Below are 14266 nucleotides of genomic sequence, written 5' to 3' on the forward strand. Positions count from 1 at the left end.
AAAACAAGGGAAAAACATTCTGAATGAAACAGTGGATGTATCATTTTTGTGCTTCATGCTGTGGCCCCAGACATGTGATCTGATGGTGAATTTGGGGTGACCCAATGCAAAAATCCTGAGAATCCCTGTGGATCCATGCTTTGTAACCACGTTTTTGCACCATTGCAGCCCCAGGCAACAGTGGGTGTGTGATTTTTTTGGGGGGGGCAGGCTGTAGCCATGGACATGCTATGTGCTCTGATGGTGAATTTGGGGTGACCCAATGCAAAGATCCTGAGGATCCATGTTTTGTAACCACGTTTTTGCACCATTGCAGCCCCAGGCAACAGTGGGTGCGTGATTTGGGGGGGGGGCAGGCTGTAGCCATGGACATGCTATGTGATCTGATGGTGAATTTGGGGTGACCCAATGCAAAGATCCTGAGGATCCATGTGGATCCATGCTTTTTAACCACATTTTTGCACCATTGCAGCCCCAGGCAACAGTGCGTGTGTGATTTTTGGGGGGCAGGCTGTAGCCATGGACATGCTATGTGATCTGATGGTGAATTTGGGGTGACCCAATGCAAAGATCCTGAGGATCCATGTGGATCCATGCTTTTTAACCACATTTTAAGTGGGGAAGGAAGGAAAAATACAGAATGGACAAGGAGCACGAGAGGGGTGTGCAGAGAAGCAGCTGGCTAAGAATGCAGGAGAGGGGTATAACGGGAGGGAGGAAAGGAAGGCAAAAGTTTTCCCTCACCTACCCACCCAAGCCAGCCAGCTCGCTCGCTCTCTCTCTCTCTCTCTCTCTCTCTCTCTCTCTCTCTCTCCCTCCTGCATGTTTTCAGCAGCACCGGAGCACAGAGACGACACTCTGCTTGCCTGGAGGGGAGGGGCTTTCCCTGCTCTTTGTTCCGTTTGAGCAAACACAGCAAGGAAACAGAGGAGGGTGGGCAGTAAGACCCTGAGGCAGAATGCAGGAAAGCAGCCACTTCCTCTTTTCAGGTTTCCCTTCTCCGAGACGCGCAATTTGATTTTTGCCTGATTTTTTTTGCCATTTGGCTCCAGGGACCACACATTCGCTCAATAACACGCACAGACATTTCCCCTTCCTTTTTAGGAGAAAAAATCTGCGTGTTATAGAGGGAAAAATACGGTAATTAAAACAAAGGAAGATAAAAGAGAAGCCAAGTTGCTGACTGTGTGAGTTGCTGCAACCTACATTGCTGAAGTTATTACAATCTTCAAAGCATGGATTTGGTCACAAGCTTTAATACAGTTTAAGTGCAAGATTATATGGGTGTGCAACCAAAACCAGTAGCTTTGGGGTGAATTCTCGCCACCGGGTCCACAGCATCCAGTTCAACCTGTCTGGCTTCTTGACATCATGAAGTGGCGGCGTGTATTCCATCACTTCGTTCTGTGACACTGGCTGCCATTGCAGCGAAATGCACAATACAGTGGCTTCAGGACATGAGACAAGTTGTGTTAATATGACGGGGAGGTGTGTAACCATGGGCATGCCATTATTTTTTACGGCTGCCCTGTGTTTCTCGGGGCCATTTTCTTTTCCCCACGAAACTGAAGGGGAAAATACAATAGCCTAGCTGGATTTATTTGTTTGTTTATATTTATTTATGTCAGAGATATATGCAATGCCCCTCAACAAAACCCCAGGCAGGCAATGAAGCACTGTGTACAAAGTTAATTGCACATCTGATAGTGTTTGAAGTGGTACCCTTAAAAATAAAATAAAAAGTCAACAAGGAATTGTTTTAAGTCTTCGAAACACAAGGTTTCCAGGAATGAGATATAAAAGAGATGAGATATAAAAGAGATGAGAAAGGTTTGTGTGCGATCAGTTTCAGTATGAGTAAACAAACACTGCGGTTTATCTTATGTTATTTTCAAAATGCTATTTTGTCAGCCAGGTTGCGCTTTTTTAAAAGATGGCAAAAAGCTATCCAACGGTTCAAGAGAAGATAAGGTTCTTTTAATCGAGTTTCCCTTGTTCTTATCTTTTTAAGATTTCCTTGATCGTTCTCCAATTTCCATTTCCAGTCCTTCTATTAAACGACTGTAACCCCGTGACCTCCATTTACCGGACCACATTTATCTTCGGCTCCTAATTGAGATGTAATATGTCCTCCTGCCAGGCACAGACTACCCAAGACAACTTGCTTGTAAAAACAGACTGTTGTAGGGACCTCATTCCAGCTTGAGAAGTCCAGGACAATAATCTTGGACAGATTTTATTTTATTTTATTTTGCTTCCCACCACCTTGCCCCTCTCTTTACAAATGAATTTGTCTTTCCAAGGTCCAGCCATGGCAAGTAACTGAGAAGACAACACTGGAGGAGAAGGCAAACAAGACACACAGATAAATACTATTAATTCCGATCTGAATGGGACTGATCACATTGGGACCACAGTGGAAACAGCCCAAGACAGGCCGCCTTTGTTTAGACTTTAGAGCAAGGAGTTTGATAGTTACCCACTTCTTTTCCTCCCTTCATACATGGTGATCCTTTCCCTCCTTTCCTGGTTTAAAGCAAAACATGGCCCGAAACAGCAAACAATAGTTTGTGCTGTCCTTACAAACCAGGATTCCAGTTTCCCTACAAACCACTTTTGTTGTTTTGTGTGAACTGGGGGGGGGGGGGCAATTATGGACACTGCTCCTTCAGAAGCACAAATATTGCCTTGCTTACTTCGGGGAATTTAGTAAGAAACACGCAATTATTTTGATTAAAGTACACCAGTGTGGTGTAGTGGTTAAGAGTGGTGGACTTGTAATCTGGTGAACCGGGTTCGCGTCTCCACTCCTCCACATGCAGCTGCTGGGTGACCTTGGGCTAGTCACACTTCTCTGAAGTCTCTCAGCCCCACTCACCTCACAGAGTGTTTGTTGTGGGGGAGAAAGGGAAAGGAGAATGTTAGCCGCTTTGAGACTCCTTCAGGTAGTGATAAAGCGGGATATCAAATCCAACCTCTTCTTATTTACACAATTTGGCAGGCCCTGAGTGAAGCAGCTTTGTGGCTAGGCGCACCAGTACAAAATGCAGAACGGTAAGACATCTAGCTAAACAATTCCTACTGCAGAGAGAGAGAGAGACAAGAGAGAAATTGCCTCACATGGAGGGAAAGAGGATGTTCACTAAGCAGGAAAGTGAAATGGAGGCATAAATGGCTTGGGCACTTTTGGGAGGAAGGGAAGGATATAGATAGACTTCCTAGTGGTGCAGCAATAAAACGGCTAGCACATTTGCAAAGATAAGCAGGGTCCGGTACGGTTTCAAATTGGATGGGGGACCGCATGCTCACTGTTATGGGGTTGGACTAGATGACTCTCAGGTATACTTCCAACTCTAAAATTCTATGACTCTGTGAATGGATGATTGATTGACTGAATACTCAGGGTTGGGGGATCTAGGATGCAAAGACTGGTTTTGGGAGTAGCATGTTAAAAGCCAGAAGAAATAGGACAATGAGAAATGTAGATGCAAAATAAAGGGAGGGTGGAAGAAAATAATTACCTGTTCCAAGGAAGGGAGGGCAAATAAAAGTAGCTACCTGAGTTTCAGCGTGACCTGCAGATCAAGTGTGTCTCCAGGACCACCGGGGGGGGGGGGTGCCTAAGCCCAAATTGTTTGCGCTTTACAGGTCATTGGCAGTGAGAATGTGAGCTGTCAAGAAACAAAGGCTCTGCTAGTTATGGTGTGGCCAGAGACAGGTGACCCTTTCGCAGGTTACCCTTGAGCTAAGTCCACTCACCACCTCAGGCCCCTAGGAACCCTCCTGATGAAGTTCAAAGGTATACAGAGGTATGGACACAGCTAAGCTGACTAAGAGACATCTATGGGGTCAGAGCACACTCTTTAAAAGGGGACGGGGGAAGAGTGGTATGGAAGAGTTTGGCAAGTTCAGCACCGAAGGTAACCAGTCGTAGGAAACAAGCTTTCTGATAGGCACTAGCTGTAAAACAAGAGGGTGATCTTCTTAAGGACGGAAGTGGCGTGAAATGACAAAGGGCACAGGTAAAGAGCTGCCCATGAGCACCGCAATGCAATTTCATCACCAGAGCGGCAGGTAGGTCACAATGGTCAACTGGAACGCAAAGACAAGTGAACGCGGCGAAGACCTTTACTATGATTATGACTATTGCTCGTCCTTTGTTCTAAGGTCGCAGGGTGGGTTATATTTAAAATGCATCAGTGATACGAAAACACCATTTTATGCAGTTTTAACAGCAGTTTGTAACAGCTTAAAATAACAAAAATAAGGCGGGTCACCAAAATACGCATCTCCAGCGTCAGTGAGCAGATGCGCCTTCAGCATTTGCTTAGAGCTGCACCAATGAAGGTATCAGAGACAGCTCTGCGGGAAGGCCGTTCCACAACTTTAGGGTGCCGCCAAAGAAAATGCCCTCTTCTGGGCTGCCGACCCCTGAGCTTCTAAGGTGGTAGAACAATGAAGACTCCACAGGAAAACTCCAAAACAATAGCCTCCCATGACTACTTTCTGGAAAGAGCCCTGGAGGTAGGAGGGGAGCCACTGATACAGTTGCCCCAACCGTCCAGAAGGGTAGTGTGGTCAACAGCATCAAAAGCCACTGAGAGATCTAGGTGAACCAGCAGGCTGAAACAATATAAACTGGTCCAGGATAGATCCAATTTAGATTCAGTCTGATTGACAGTAGAAGATACTTGCTGGAGGAAGCCCCGCTGTTACCATCCTGGAGTTAATTAATAACTGAATAAGGCTGTCTAATTGTATTAGATATGTGAAAGGTTCCAGGCACTAATAGGGTTTGTATTTGTGTTGTAGTTCCTGCAAATAAAAATAAAAATAATAAATATATGCACATCAGTCAGTGGGACTTCCCCAGATGGGAGGCACTTAGCTCGAACTACAGCTTTCCCTGTTCTCTATCTGCTTTCTCCATGCACAATTTTATAAACTTCTATCATGTTGCTTCTAACTCTCCTTTTCTAGAAGCTAGAAAGTACCACACGCTACAACATTCCTTCAAACGAGCGTCGCTCCATCCCTCTTGATCATGTTGTGTTATTAATTGCTGTAGGCAATCCTAATAAACTGTATTTACTGAAGTGGACGGTATTTAAATGATCCTCTGTGTTTTAATACTGCAATTAACCTTCCTTGTCCTACTTAATTCCAAGAAACTATACAGTGTGACATCTACAGCAAACTGCTGTAGATAATTCTTACATAGTAATTCTTTCTTCTTCTTCTTCTTCTTCTTCTTCTTCTTCTTCTTCTTCTTCTAGTAGTAGTAGTAGTAGTACTACTACTAGCAGTAGTACAAGCACATTTCACTTGATAGTGATAGCAACATTAGAGGAGACTCCCTGTGAAAGATTACCTGTGTGAACAGAAACACGACTAAAAGGCTGCTTTTTGGACTTCACTCATGGTGTTTTGAGATGATACGTGGCCAAGCTGCAGGCTGGGGCTGATGTAAGTTGGAGTCCAAAACATCTGGAGAGCACCCGATTTGGGGTAGACCATCCACAGCTAACTCTGCTCATCTCCACTTGCCATCAGCAGAGAGAGAAAGATCAATGGCAGCAGCCCAGAGAAAAGAAGATAAACCACAAGTGTCAAATGGGCACATGCCAATGATTCCTTTAATTCGCTCACCCTTTTCTGTCTATGTGTGTGTCTCTCAGATACTTCTAGTGAGAATTTATCATTGCAAACACACTTTTGTATGCAGTTTTGAGAAATACACACATTTTGCATGCAATTTTCTCTAATATAGTGCATATTAGTTTGTTATCTTCACGAATATGTGTATGTATATGCACACCGTAAGTTAATACATGCATTTTGTACATGCAGAACAACACTGCAAAATTCAGGAAAAAATGTGAATTTTGAAGGATGGTTGTGTTTCGGTTCAGGTGTTCTTTCAGAAAGTGTGAGTTAGGCAGGTTTGTCTCTGAAAGTGAACAGAATTGAATTTCTCTGCCATCTCAGGGTTTCTCAGGGTTCAAGTAAGCAACCTAGTTGATCATGTGAGCTTGACGTCTGCTACAGCTGCTGCTTTATCCATTCATTTATGGTACGGATCGGACAAAAACACGGCGCAGTGTGTTAAAAGTAACACAGAAAAATAATGCTGCAAAAGCATGAATGATGAACCACTACAATCTGGACAAATGGTTGCATTTGATCCTAATGAAATAGAGCTCATGAAAAGCTCATAAATCAAGCAGGACTCATGAAATGCTTATAAATCTAGGTTAGGTTGAGCAATTAGTCACCTCTTAGCTAAATCTGGTCCCTTGAGAGGTGATCCCTGCTCCCTCAAGCTGCCAATTCTGTGATCCTCCAGCTCCAATACCTTCCACTGTCCAAAGTTCTTCTCTCTGGAGAGACTCTGTTCTTTCTCCACTACATATGCAATGGGTCAACCCCAACACTACCTTGAATATTGCTACCTTGAATATTCCTCTGTCCACTTCCTTCCCTCTCCTCTGCTTCCTCATGAAAGCAGGGACCAGTCTTCTTTCCACTCTGATGGTGTGTTATTATTACTGTAATATCATTTCATCTTCAAGAACAACAGAGTGTTCTCGAGACTTACCTCCAGGTAAGTGTGGGTAAGATTTAGTTCCCAATCTTCATAATGGAATTAAAATATGCACTCACCAAGTTTAGCAATTTTCAGTTTCAGACTTGCTCTCTAGCCTTGATCAGTCACTTCCTTCCCATCTGTGTTGGACTGGAAAGGGTTTAAGGTGGGGAGAGCTGCAGAATGTGAAGCGTGGATCAGAGCTGGGGGCTGCACATCTGAACAATGCTAAGTATTTGGTGGCACCCACTATCACAGTTGGACATGGGTGGCGCTCTAAACCACAGAGCCTAGGACTTGCCGATCAGGAGGTCGGCGGTTCGAATCCCCGCAACGGGGTGAGCGCCCGTTGCTCGGTCCCCGCTCCTGCTAACCTAGCAGTTCAAAAGCATGTCAAAGTGCAAGTAGATAAATAGGTACCGCTCCAGCAGGAAGGTAAACGGCGTTTCTGTGCACTGCTCTGGTTCGCCAGAAGCGGCTTAGTCATGCTGGCCACATGACCCAGAAGCTGTATGCCGGCTCCCTCAGCCAATAAAGCGAGATGAGCGCCGCAACCCCAGAGTCGGCCACCATTGGACCTAATGGTCAGGGGTCCCTTTACCTTTTATTATCACAGTGCCATTGGTCCATCAGACTGGCAGTGGTTCACCAGGGGTTCAGAAAGGGCACATTCTCAGCCTGACCCTTGAGATGCCACCAGGACCTCCTGCATGGAAAGGATGTGCTCTGCGCTCAGCCACAGCCCCTCCCTTGCCGCTGGAAGCCATGGCCCTCCGAAGAACATTTGCATTCCCGGCATGAGGGCTCTTTTAACATGCGCGCTACCCAGCAAGCATCTGGTGCCAGGCAATTGAAGTGCCAGTTCCATTAGGTGGCACTAAGTGTCATGAATCAACAGAAACATCTGCTAATTCTTACAACAGGCAGCCAAAACAAGCCAAGGGGGACAAAACAAACACATGCAAAGGCGCGCACATACCCTTACCCACAGATTACAAAATTTTGGCACGGGGAGCGCTCCGCAACGTAAGATCAGTGCAAAGATCTCACACATCATTAACCAGCAAGCTTAACTGAGTCACTGTGCAAACGTCCCCCAACTATTATGCTGGGACCCAGCGCACAAAACTAGCCAAAATGCTGCGACGGAAAACTAATGAAAGAGCTGCAGCGTTTATGTTACAATGTGGTGGAATTGGCCAACGGGTAAATTTCTCTCTCTCTCTGTCTCTCTCCCCCCAACCCCCTCTCTCCAGTTTGAATCCAGCAGGCAAATAAATGGAGCATTATTAACAGAAATGATAAAAAAATCTCAGGGAAAACCCGGACAGTGTAACGCTGCTATGTGAAAACAAAAGCGAAGAGCCTTGTGGCACCTTAAGGTCTTTATTATGGTATAACTTTAATGGGTTATTAGAATCCACTTATCAGGCACACAGAGTGTAGTCCTCAGTGTGAACATGTGAATAATGGCAGCCATATGCATCTGCATACCCTCCAACATTTCTCTGATGAAAATAGTAATGTCCTGTTCCATTATTATTATTATTATTATTATTATTATTATTATTGGCTTGCCCCAGCCACTCTGGGCAGCTTCCAACATATATATAAAAACATAATAAAACATCAAACATTAGCAAAGTTTCCTATACAGGGCTGCCTTCAGACGTCTTCTTAAAGCTGTATAGTTACCAGTATTTATCTCCTTGGCTCAGGGGTTGTGTAATTCCACAGCCTCCAACATTTATCCAATGAAAATAGGAGCATCCTAAGGAAAAGTCAGACATTCCGGGGTCACATCAGAAACCAGGACTATTTCTGTAAATCCGGGACCGTCCCTGGAAAATAGGGGCACTTGGAGGGTCTATAAATAATTTTTGTGTGTGTGTTAAATGTTAATAGGTTAAGATAATCAGGCATTTACATTACTTCCTGCTGTGCTGCGATATTCAAGCATGATCTAAAAACCCTTTTTGCAAGCAGAGCACAAACTCTGCAACTTGCTGTTTGCTATCTAACATTTCCTTTGGGCACCAACACACTCATGGAAGGTTATTAGGTTTGCAAACGTTGAAGAAACTCTGTAAGTTGCATAATCAAAATGTAAGGCTTATTTTTTGTTTGCATTGGCCCCTCTCTCTTTTTTTCTTTCAAAAACTGAAACTCAAAGCGACTTACAAAAATCAGCATTAAAACTGAGGGTGAAACACCCTAAAATATCCTTAATATTCCTTTATATATAAAACAGATCCAACTCCACTCCATTGAAAAGATAAGCAGAAAATGAAGACACAAAGACCTAGGGGAAGAAGGATGTTTTTGCCTGGTGTGTAGAAACAGACAGGGATGGTTCTAGGTGTACCTCCCTGGAGAAAGCATTCCATAAATGGGGAGGGACCCTATGAATCCCTCTGCAGAACTTTATCAGATACATATCTGAAGCCCACACTCAGTGACCATGAAACTGAGGTCAAATAGCTCAACTGGTTAGAGCGTGGTGCTGATAATGCCAAGGTTGCAGGTTCAATCCTCGCACAAGACAACTGCATATTCCCTCATTGCAGGGGGCTGGACTAGATGATATTCGGGGTCGCTTCCAACTCCACAATTCTATGAATTCTATGAAACTCAAAGGGTGGACTTAAGTAACTCACCTGCCTCAAAAGGGTTGCTAAAATAAAACAGGGAGGAAGCTTGGCCAATGAAAGTGCAAGCCGATGACTGATCAAGTGGCAATCAGAAGGATGATCAAGTGAATTCACAGAAATAAGACCAGAGTACAAGATATGCAGAAAGCTGGTGTACAATTGTGTCAACCTGTGGGGGAAAAGCCACACCACATAAATAAAAGGGAGGACAACGTATTGAACCAGCTCATACCTGGTGGCAATGAAGCTGGTCTCTGAGGGTCCCCAAAGCAGAAGTGGGTAAGTGATCATTACTCTTTCCTTCCCTACTCTGGCATTTTGTCATTTAATTAAAATGATAACAGATTGGTTCTGAAGTTTTCAAAGCTTCACGGCTATTAATGTTAAGACTCAAGTTGTGTAAGCACTTTCCAGTTCTCTCCAGTAGGATCCAAGAGTGTCTCATATTTATATTTTAAATGCGGGCAAATTATTCCTGAGACAGTAAAGGCTGTATTAATGATTCAGAAAACTGTGTAACAGGTAGAGATATTGGTAAAGTCCACTGGAAATGGGAGCAGAAATTTCACATCTTCTTTAGATGTCAGGTATGGAAATCATGCAAGTGAATACAGCCATGTCTGGTGTAGCTTTTTTAGTAAGCAAACATTACGTAAATATTTATATTTATCACATTATTTTTGGCGTTTCCCTTGCATTGAGTTTAATTACCATAACTAATTATGTATGTTTCAGACACAGCAGACAGCAAGATGAACCATGTCGGTTTAAGTGGAAGCGTAACTGCAGAAGAATGGAAACAGCATTGATTGCGGCAAACCCACTGCAGGATCGAAACTGCTACTTCCTCATATCCTCAATAACAGGGACCCATGCTGACTTGAGATGCTTGCTGTTCTGTAGTTATCTAGGCATATCTCAAAATGGAAAGGATGCCTACTCTTTGTTTTCTGCGCTTGCCCACTTTCAGCATTGGTTTACATGTTCACCTAAGCTGCTTCTCTATAGGTTTGGTGACCAGTTTGGTCGCTCGCACACTGCCACAAAGGAAAAAAATTCACAGACAATTGCTTTTGCTTTTGTTTTTTTGCAATCCTCCCAGTTCACAAATAGCCACACCACATGTTATGTTGAAAGCAAATGCTCATTAATGCTTCAGCAACATATAAAAGGTATAGGGACCCCTGACCGTTAGGTCCAGTTGCGGACGACTCTGGGGTTGCGGCGCTCATCTTGCTTTATTGGCCGAGGGAGCCGGCGTACAGCTTCCAGGTCATGTGGCCAGCATGACTAAGCCGCTTCTGGCAAACCAGAGCAGAGCACGGAAACGCTGTTTACCTTCACGCCAGAGCGGTACCTATTTATCGAATTGCACTTTGATGTGCTTTCGAACTGCTAGGTTGGCAGGAGCTGGGACCGAGCAATGGGAGCTCACCCCGTCGCGGGAATTCGAACCGCCGACCTTCTGATCAGTGAGTCCTAGGCTCTGTGGTTTAACCCATAGCGCCAACCGCGTCCCTTTTTCTGCCCCTGGGTACCAGGACCATGAACAAAGCATAGAAAGGATGCCATAGGTATGGGGAGCAGCTTTCTCTTACATGGAAGGAAAGGTCCATCTAACATTTGGATTACCCATAGAATTCACTTGTTTTTTGACAGAAAAGATTATCGTGTCATGACTTCCTCCTGTCATTTTACCACAGAGACAATTTCTTTGCAAAATCCCTCTCTTTTACCTCACAGTAGGCCAATTTCCCCTCTCTACTCCACAGTTTAGAGGATGTTCAGAATCTGCACATGCAGTTCCTGATGTGACTCAGGCTTCAATCACCGGCTTCATTAATCATCTCCTTTATTAAAACGTTGTTTCAACATAATTATATGTTGCCACATAATCATCTACTGTAATGGCTATACAGCCAACTCGGAAAACAGGACCTCCACACAATTAAAACAAAATTACACTTTCTGACCTCGACAGTAAAGCAGCCACTGTTGGGAAATCCTACATAAATGTTTTACGCTCCAAACTAATTAAAGACCGCCTTTCCCGTATAGCCAGTTCGCAGATACGAGCGTCACCTTCGGAGGCATGGTTCCTGTTTTGAAGGTTACCAAAATTAGCAGGAACTTACAAGGACGAGTGAACTGAAAACAACCGCAGCGGCACACAAAACGAAAACTCTGCCCAATAAAGTAATAATATATTAATGTATAACAGCAGTGACAACAAGAGATGCCATCAGAGCAGGACAGGCTAGGGCTGTGGTTGGCTGAATCTCAATCTCTAGTTCAGGTCCTTGAGATCAGTAGATGCAGAAGCTATGAGATCAAACAGAAAGAATTGATCTATTGACCAGGCAAGGACACAATGCCAGGCTCCACTATTTATATTGGAGTGGGCCAGTCCAGAGGCTTCATGGCAATTGCAGAGGCTGATGTTTCCCTTCTCTTCCTGAAGAGGTCTGAATAAACATAATTTTCGTAATTTCCTAAGCCTGGTCTGATACAGTGGTACCTCTGGTTAAGAACTTAATTCGTTCCGGAGGTCCGTTCTTAACCTGAAACTGTTCTTAACCTGAGGTACCACTTTAGCTAATGGGGCCTCCTGCTGCCGCCACACCGCGGCGGCGCGATTTCTGTTCTCATCCTGAAGCAAAGTTCTTAACCCGAGGTACTATTTCTGGGTTAGCGGAGTCTGTAACCTGAAGTGTCTGTAACCCGAGGTACCACTGTACTCAGGAAGTCAAATGGCATGGCAGAATCAACAGCACTACTTCATGAAGCAGGAAAGGAGAACTGCATTTCAGAAAGCTCCCTTGAGAGACACACCTCCCATCAACTAGAGATTAGGAACCTTACACCAAGTCAGACCATTGGTCCATCCAGCTCAGTACTGTCCACACAGGCTGGCAGCAGCTCTCTGGGGTTCTAAGACCGCCGTCTCTCCCAATCCTACCTAGGGATGCCGGGCATTGAACCTGGGACCTCTTGGGGGCAAAACGGATGTTCTACCAATGGGATATGGCACTTCCCTCTATTAGCATAAGAGGGAATGACCTCCCCCCCCCGTGAGTTTTCCACGTGAGGATGCATCCAAAATCAATATCCCGACCCTGAATATTGAAATGGCACAGTCTGCTCCACCAATCCAGAATTTTTGACATCAAATTTTGCTAGGTGCGTGAAGACCAGGCCACTGGCTGTGGGGCATCTGGTTCTGAAAAAGAGGTTGAGGGTAGGGGTCCGCTCTGAAGAGCAAAAAAGGTGGGTGCTGATTTGGTGCGAAAAAGGGGCCTCCTCACTGTCTCCACCTGCTTACTCCCCATGCCTAGCTGTTTTTTTTTTTTACCCTAGCTGGCTCATTTCTGATTCTAGTACCCACCAAAGGTAAAAGTGAGTTCAGCAAAGATACTGCATTGGGGTTGGGATAGTTCACTTCTACTTACTATAGGGGTAACCATCATGGTGTCTTCAATAAGTTGCAAGACTGCAATTCTCATCAGCCCAGCCAGCATGGCCAGTGGACAAGGATGATGGGAGCTGAAGTCCAACAACATCGGGGGAGGTGGCGGCACCATGTCAGTTATCCCTGCCTTATTTGCTTCTTGTTCACTCACTGGTTTGTTGTTGTTTTTTTCAGGCCCTCCAGATACACATGCATATAACCAACTGGAGCAGAACGAGCTTTAAACAAACTATCACCTGGAGCCTTCTCAATGACTTCCTTATACCAGCAGAGATTCAGGACGAAATATCACTATCGCACCAGTGCACGAATTCTGAATTTAATTTACTAATGTGAGAGATTCAATTTCCTTGTTGTCCAAGCCAGACACCGTACAGGCTATATTATTGTGGTATTAAGACGATACTCCACAAAAGGCCTCAAGCACCACTATATATATATATATTTCTCTCTCCTCAATTGCCTGGAGGTAAATTAATATGTTTCTCTCTTGTACCACAGGCTCATTGAGTTGCATCTGGCAAGCCGCAGTAACAGTTGGTGCATTCTGCACAACATCACACCTGAATCCTGATGTCTCTGTTGTACAACATATGGTTCCCTTTAATTACTTCATCCGTTCTGAGATCGGCTTTCACAACAGCTAAGCCCCGTCTAAGTAAGACAGCGAGGACTTATTTTGACCAGGTATTGGAAGTAGCACAGATATCGATTGCCAGCAATGGTGGGCTTGCCATGGGCAAAAGATAAAAAGGAATGACTGGGGTATATCAGGAGAGTCATCAAATAACTAGGGATTGTAGTCAAGAGGCTATAGATGGCAGAGGTGGGAAACAGATTAAATAGCTCCTCATCCCCTTCAGAAACTAAACCTGAGGCTCGAATTGATGTGCACCTACAAGGGAGTCGATCCCAGTGAAATCAATAGGGATTCCGTCCAAGCAAAAGGGCACACAATTATAATGCAAGTACATGTAACTGCACAAGGCCTTTGATACTCTTGCCCTCTTGCCTATCTCCTCTGTCAAAATATAAATTAAAAATACTGATGATTCTGAGAGGTACCTGAAGAGGAGTCGAGCTTGACTCATTATATACTGTACTATATTTCACTTATTTTGCAAATTCTCATCTTGCTTATGAACCAGGCGGAATGCTTATGAAGCCTTGAAGAAAACTCCCTATGTAATAAATTCACAGTTCATATTCCCCAGGACTCTGCAGCTATAGGATATGATATTCCAGTTGTATATGTGTACCAAATCCCTGATCGCTTTAGCACTGGTACGATTCCACTGAATCCAAATGAAATTTAATGCTGTCACAATAGAATACTATAAATCATCACTGCACCGCACCTATGAATGAAGTGCAGGTTGGTGTGTTTTGCATTTTGCCCAAGTGGAGGGGAAAACAAAACCTCAAATGTGTAGCAAAATGCCAGTTTCCCTAGAAACCCCTCCCACAATGTTAGCTTTGCTAACCCAGCTACATTTAATACATATGTTCTTAATTAGAATATTGTCGGAAAGGGCTAAGTTATTTGCTGGCAGGTCCACC

General features: G+C 44.3%; 1 protein-coding gene and 1 long non-coding RNA gene across 12 annotated transcripts in view; both read right to left on the reverse strand.

Moving 5' to 3' along the window:
* FAT3 (FAT atypical cadherin 3) overlaps positions 1–14266 on the reverse strand; it is a 455041-nt gene that overhangs the window by 250898 nt on the left and 189877 nt on the right. The gene's annotated exons all lie outside the window — the stretch shown is intronic.
* On the reverse strand, positions 204–1147 carry LOC310761016. The gene is made up of 2 exons (XR_014547187.1): positions 856–1147; positions 204–815 (listed from the first exon to the last, which is right to left on the reverse strand). It is a non-coding gene; the product is annotated as an uncharacterized lncRNA (long non-coding RNA).

This window comes from Podarcis filfolensis (genome assembly GCF_964270895.1).
Source record: "Podarcis filfolensis genome assembly, chromosome: 4".
Taxonomy (NCBI): Eukaryota; Metazoa; Chordata; class Lepidosauria; order Squamata; family Lacertidae; genus Podarcis; species Podarcis filfolensis.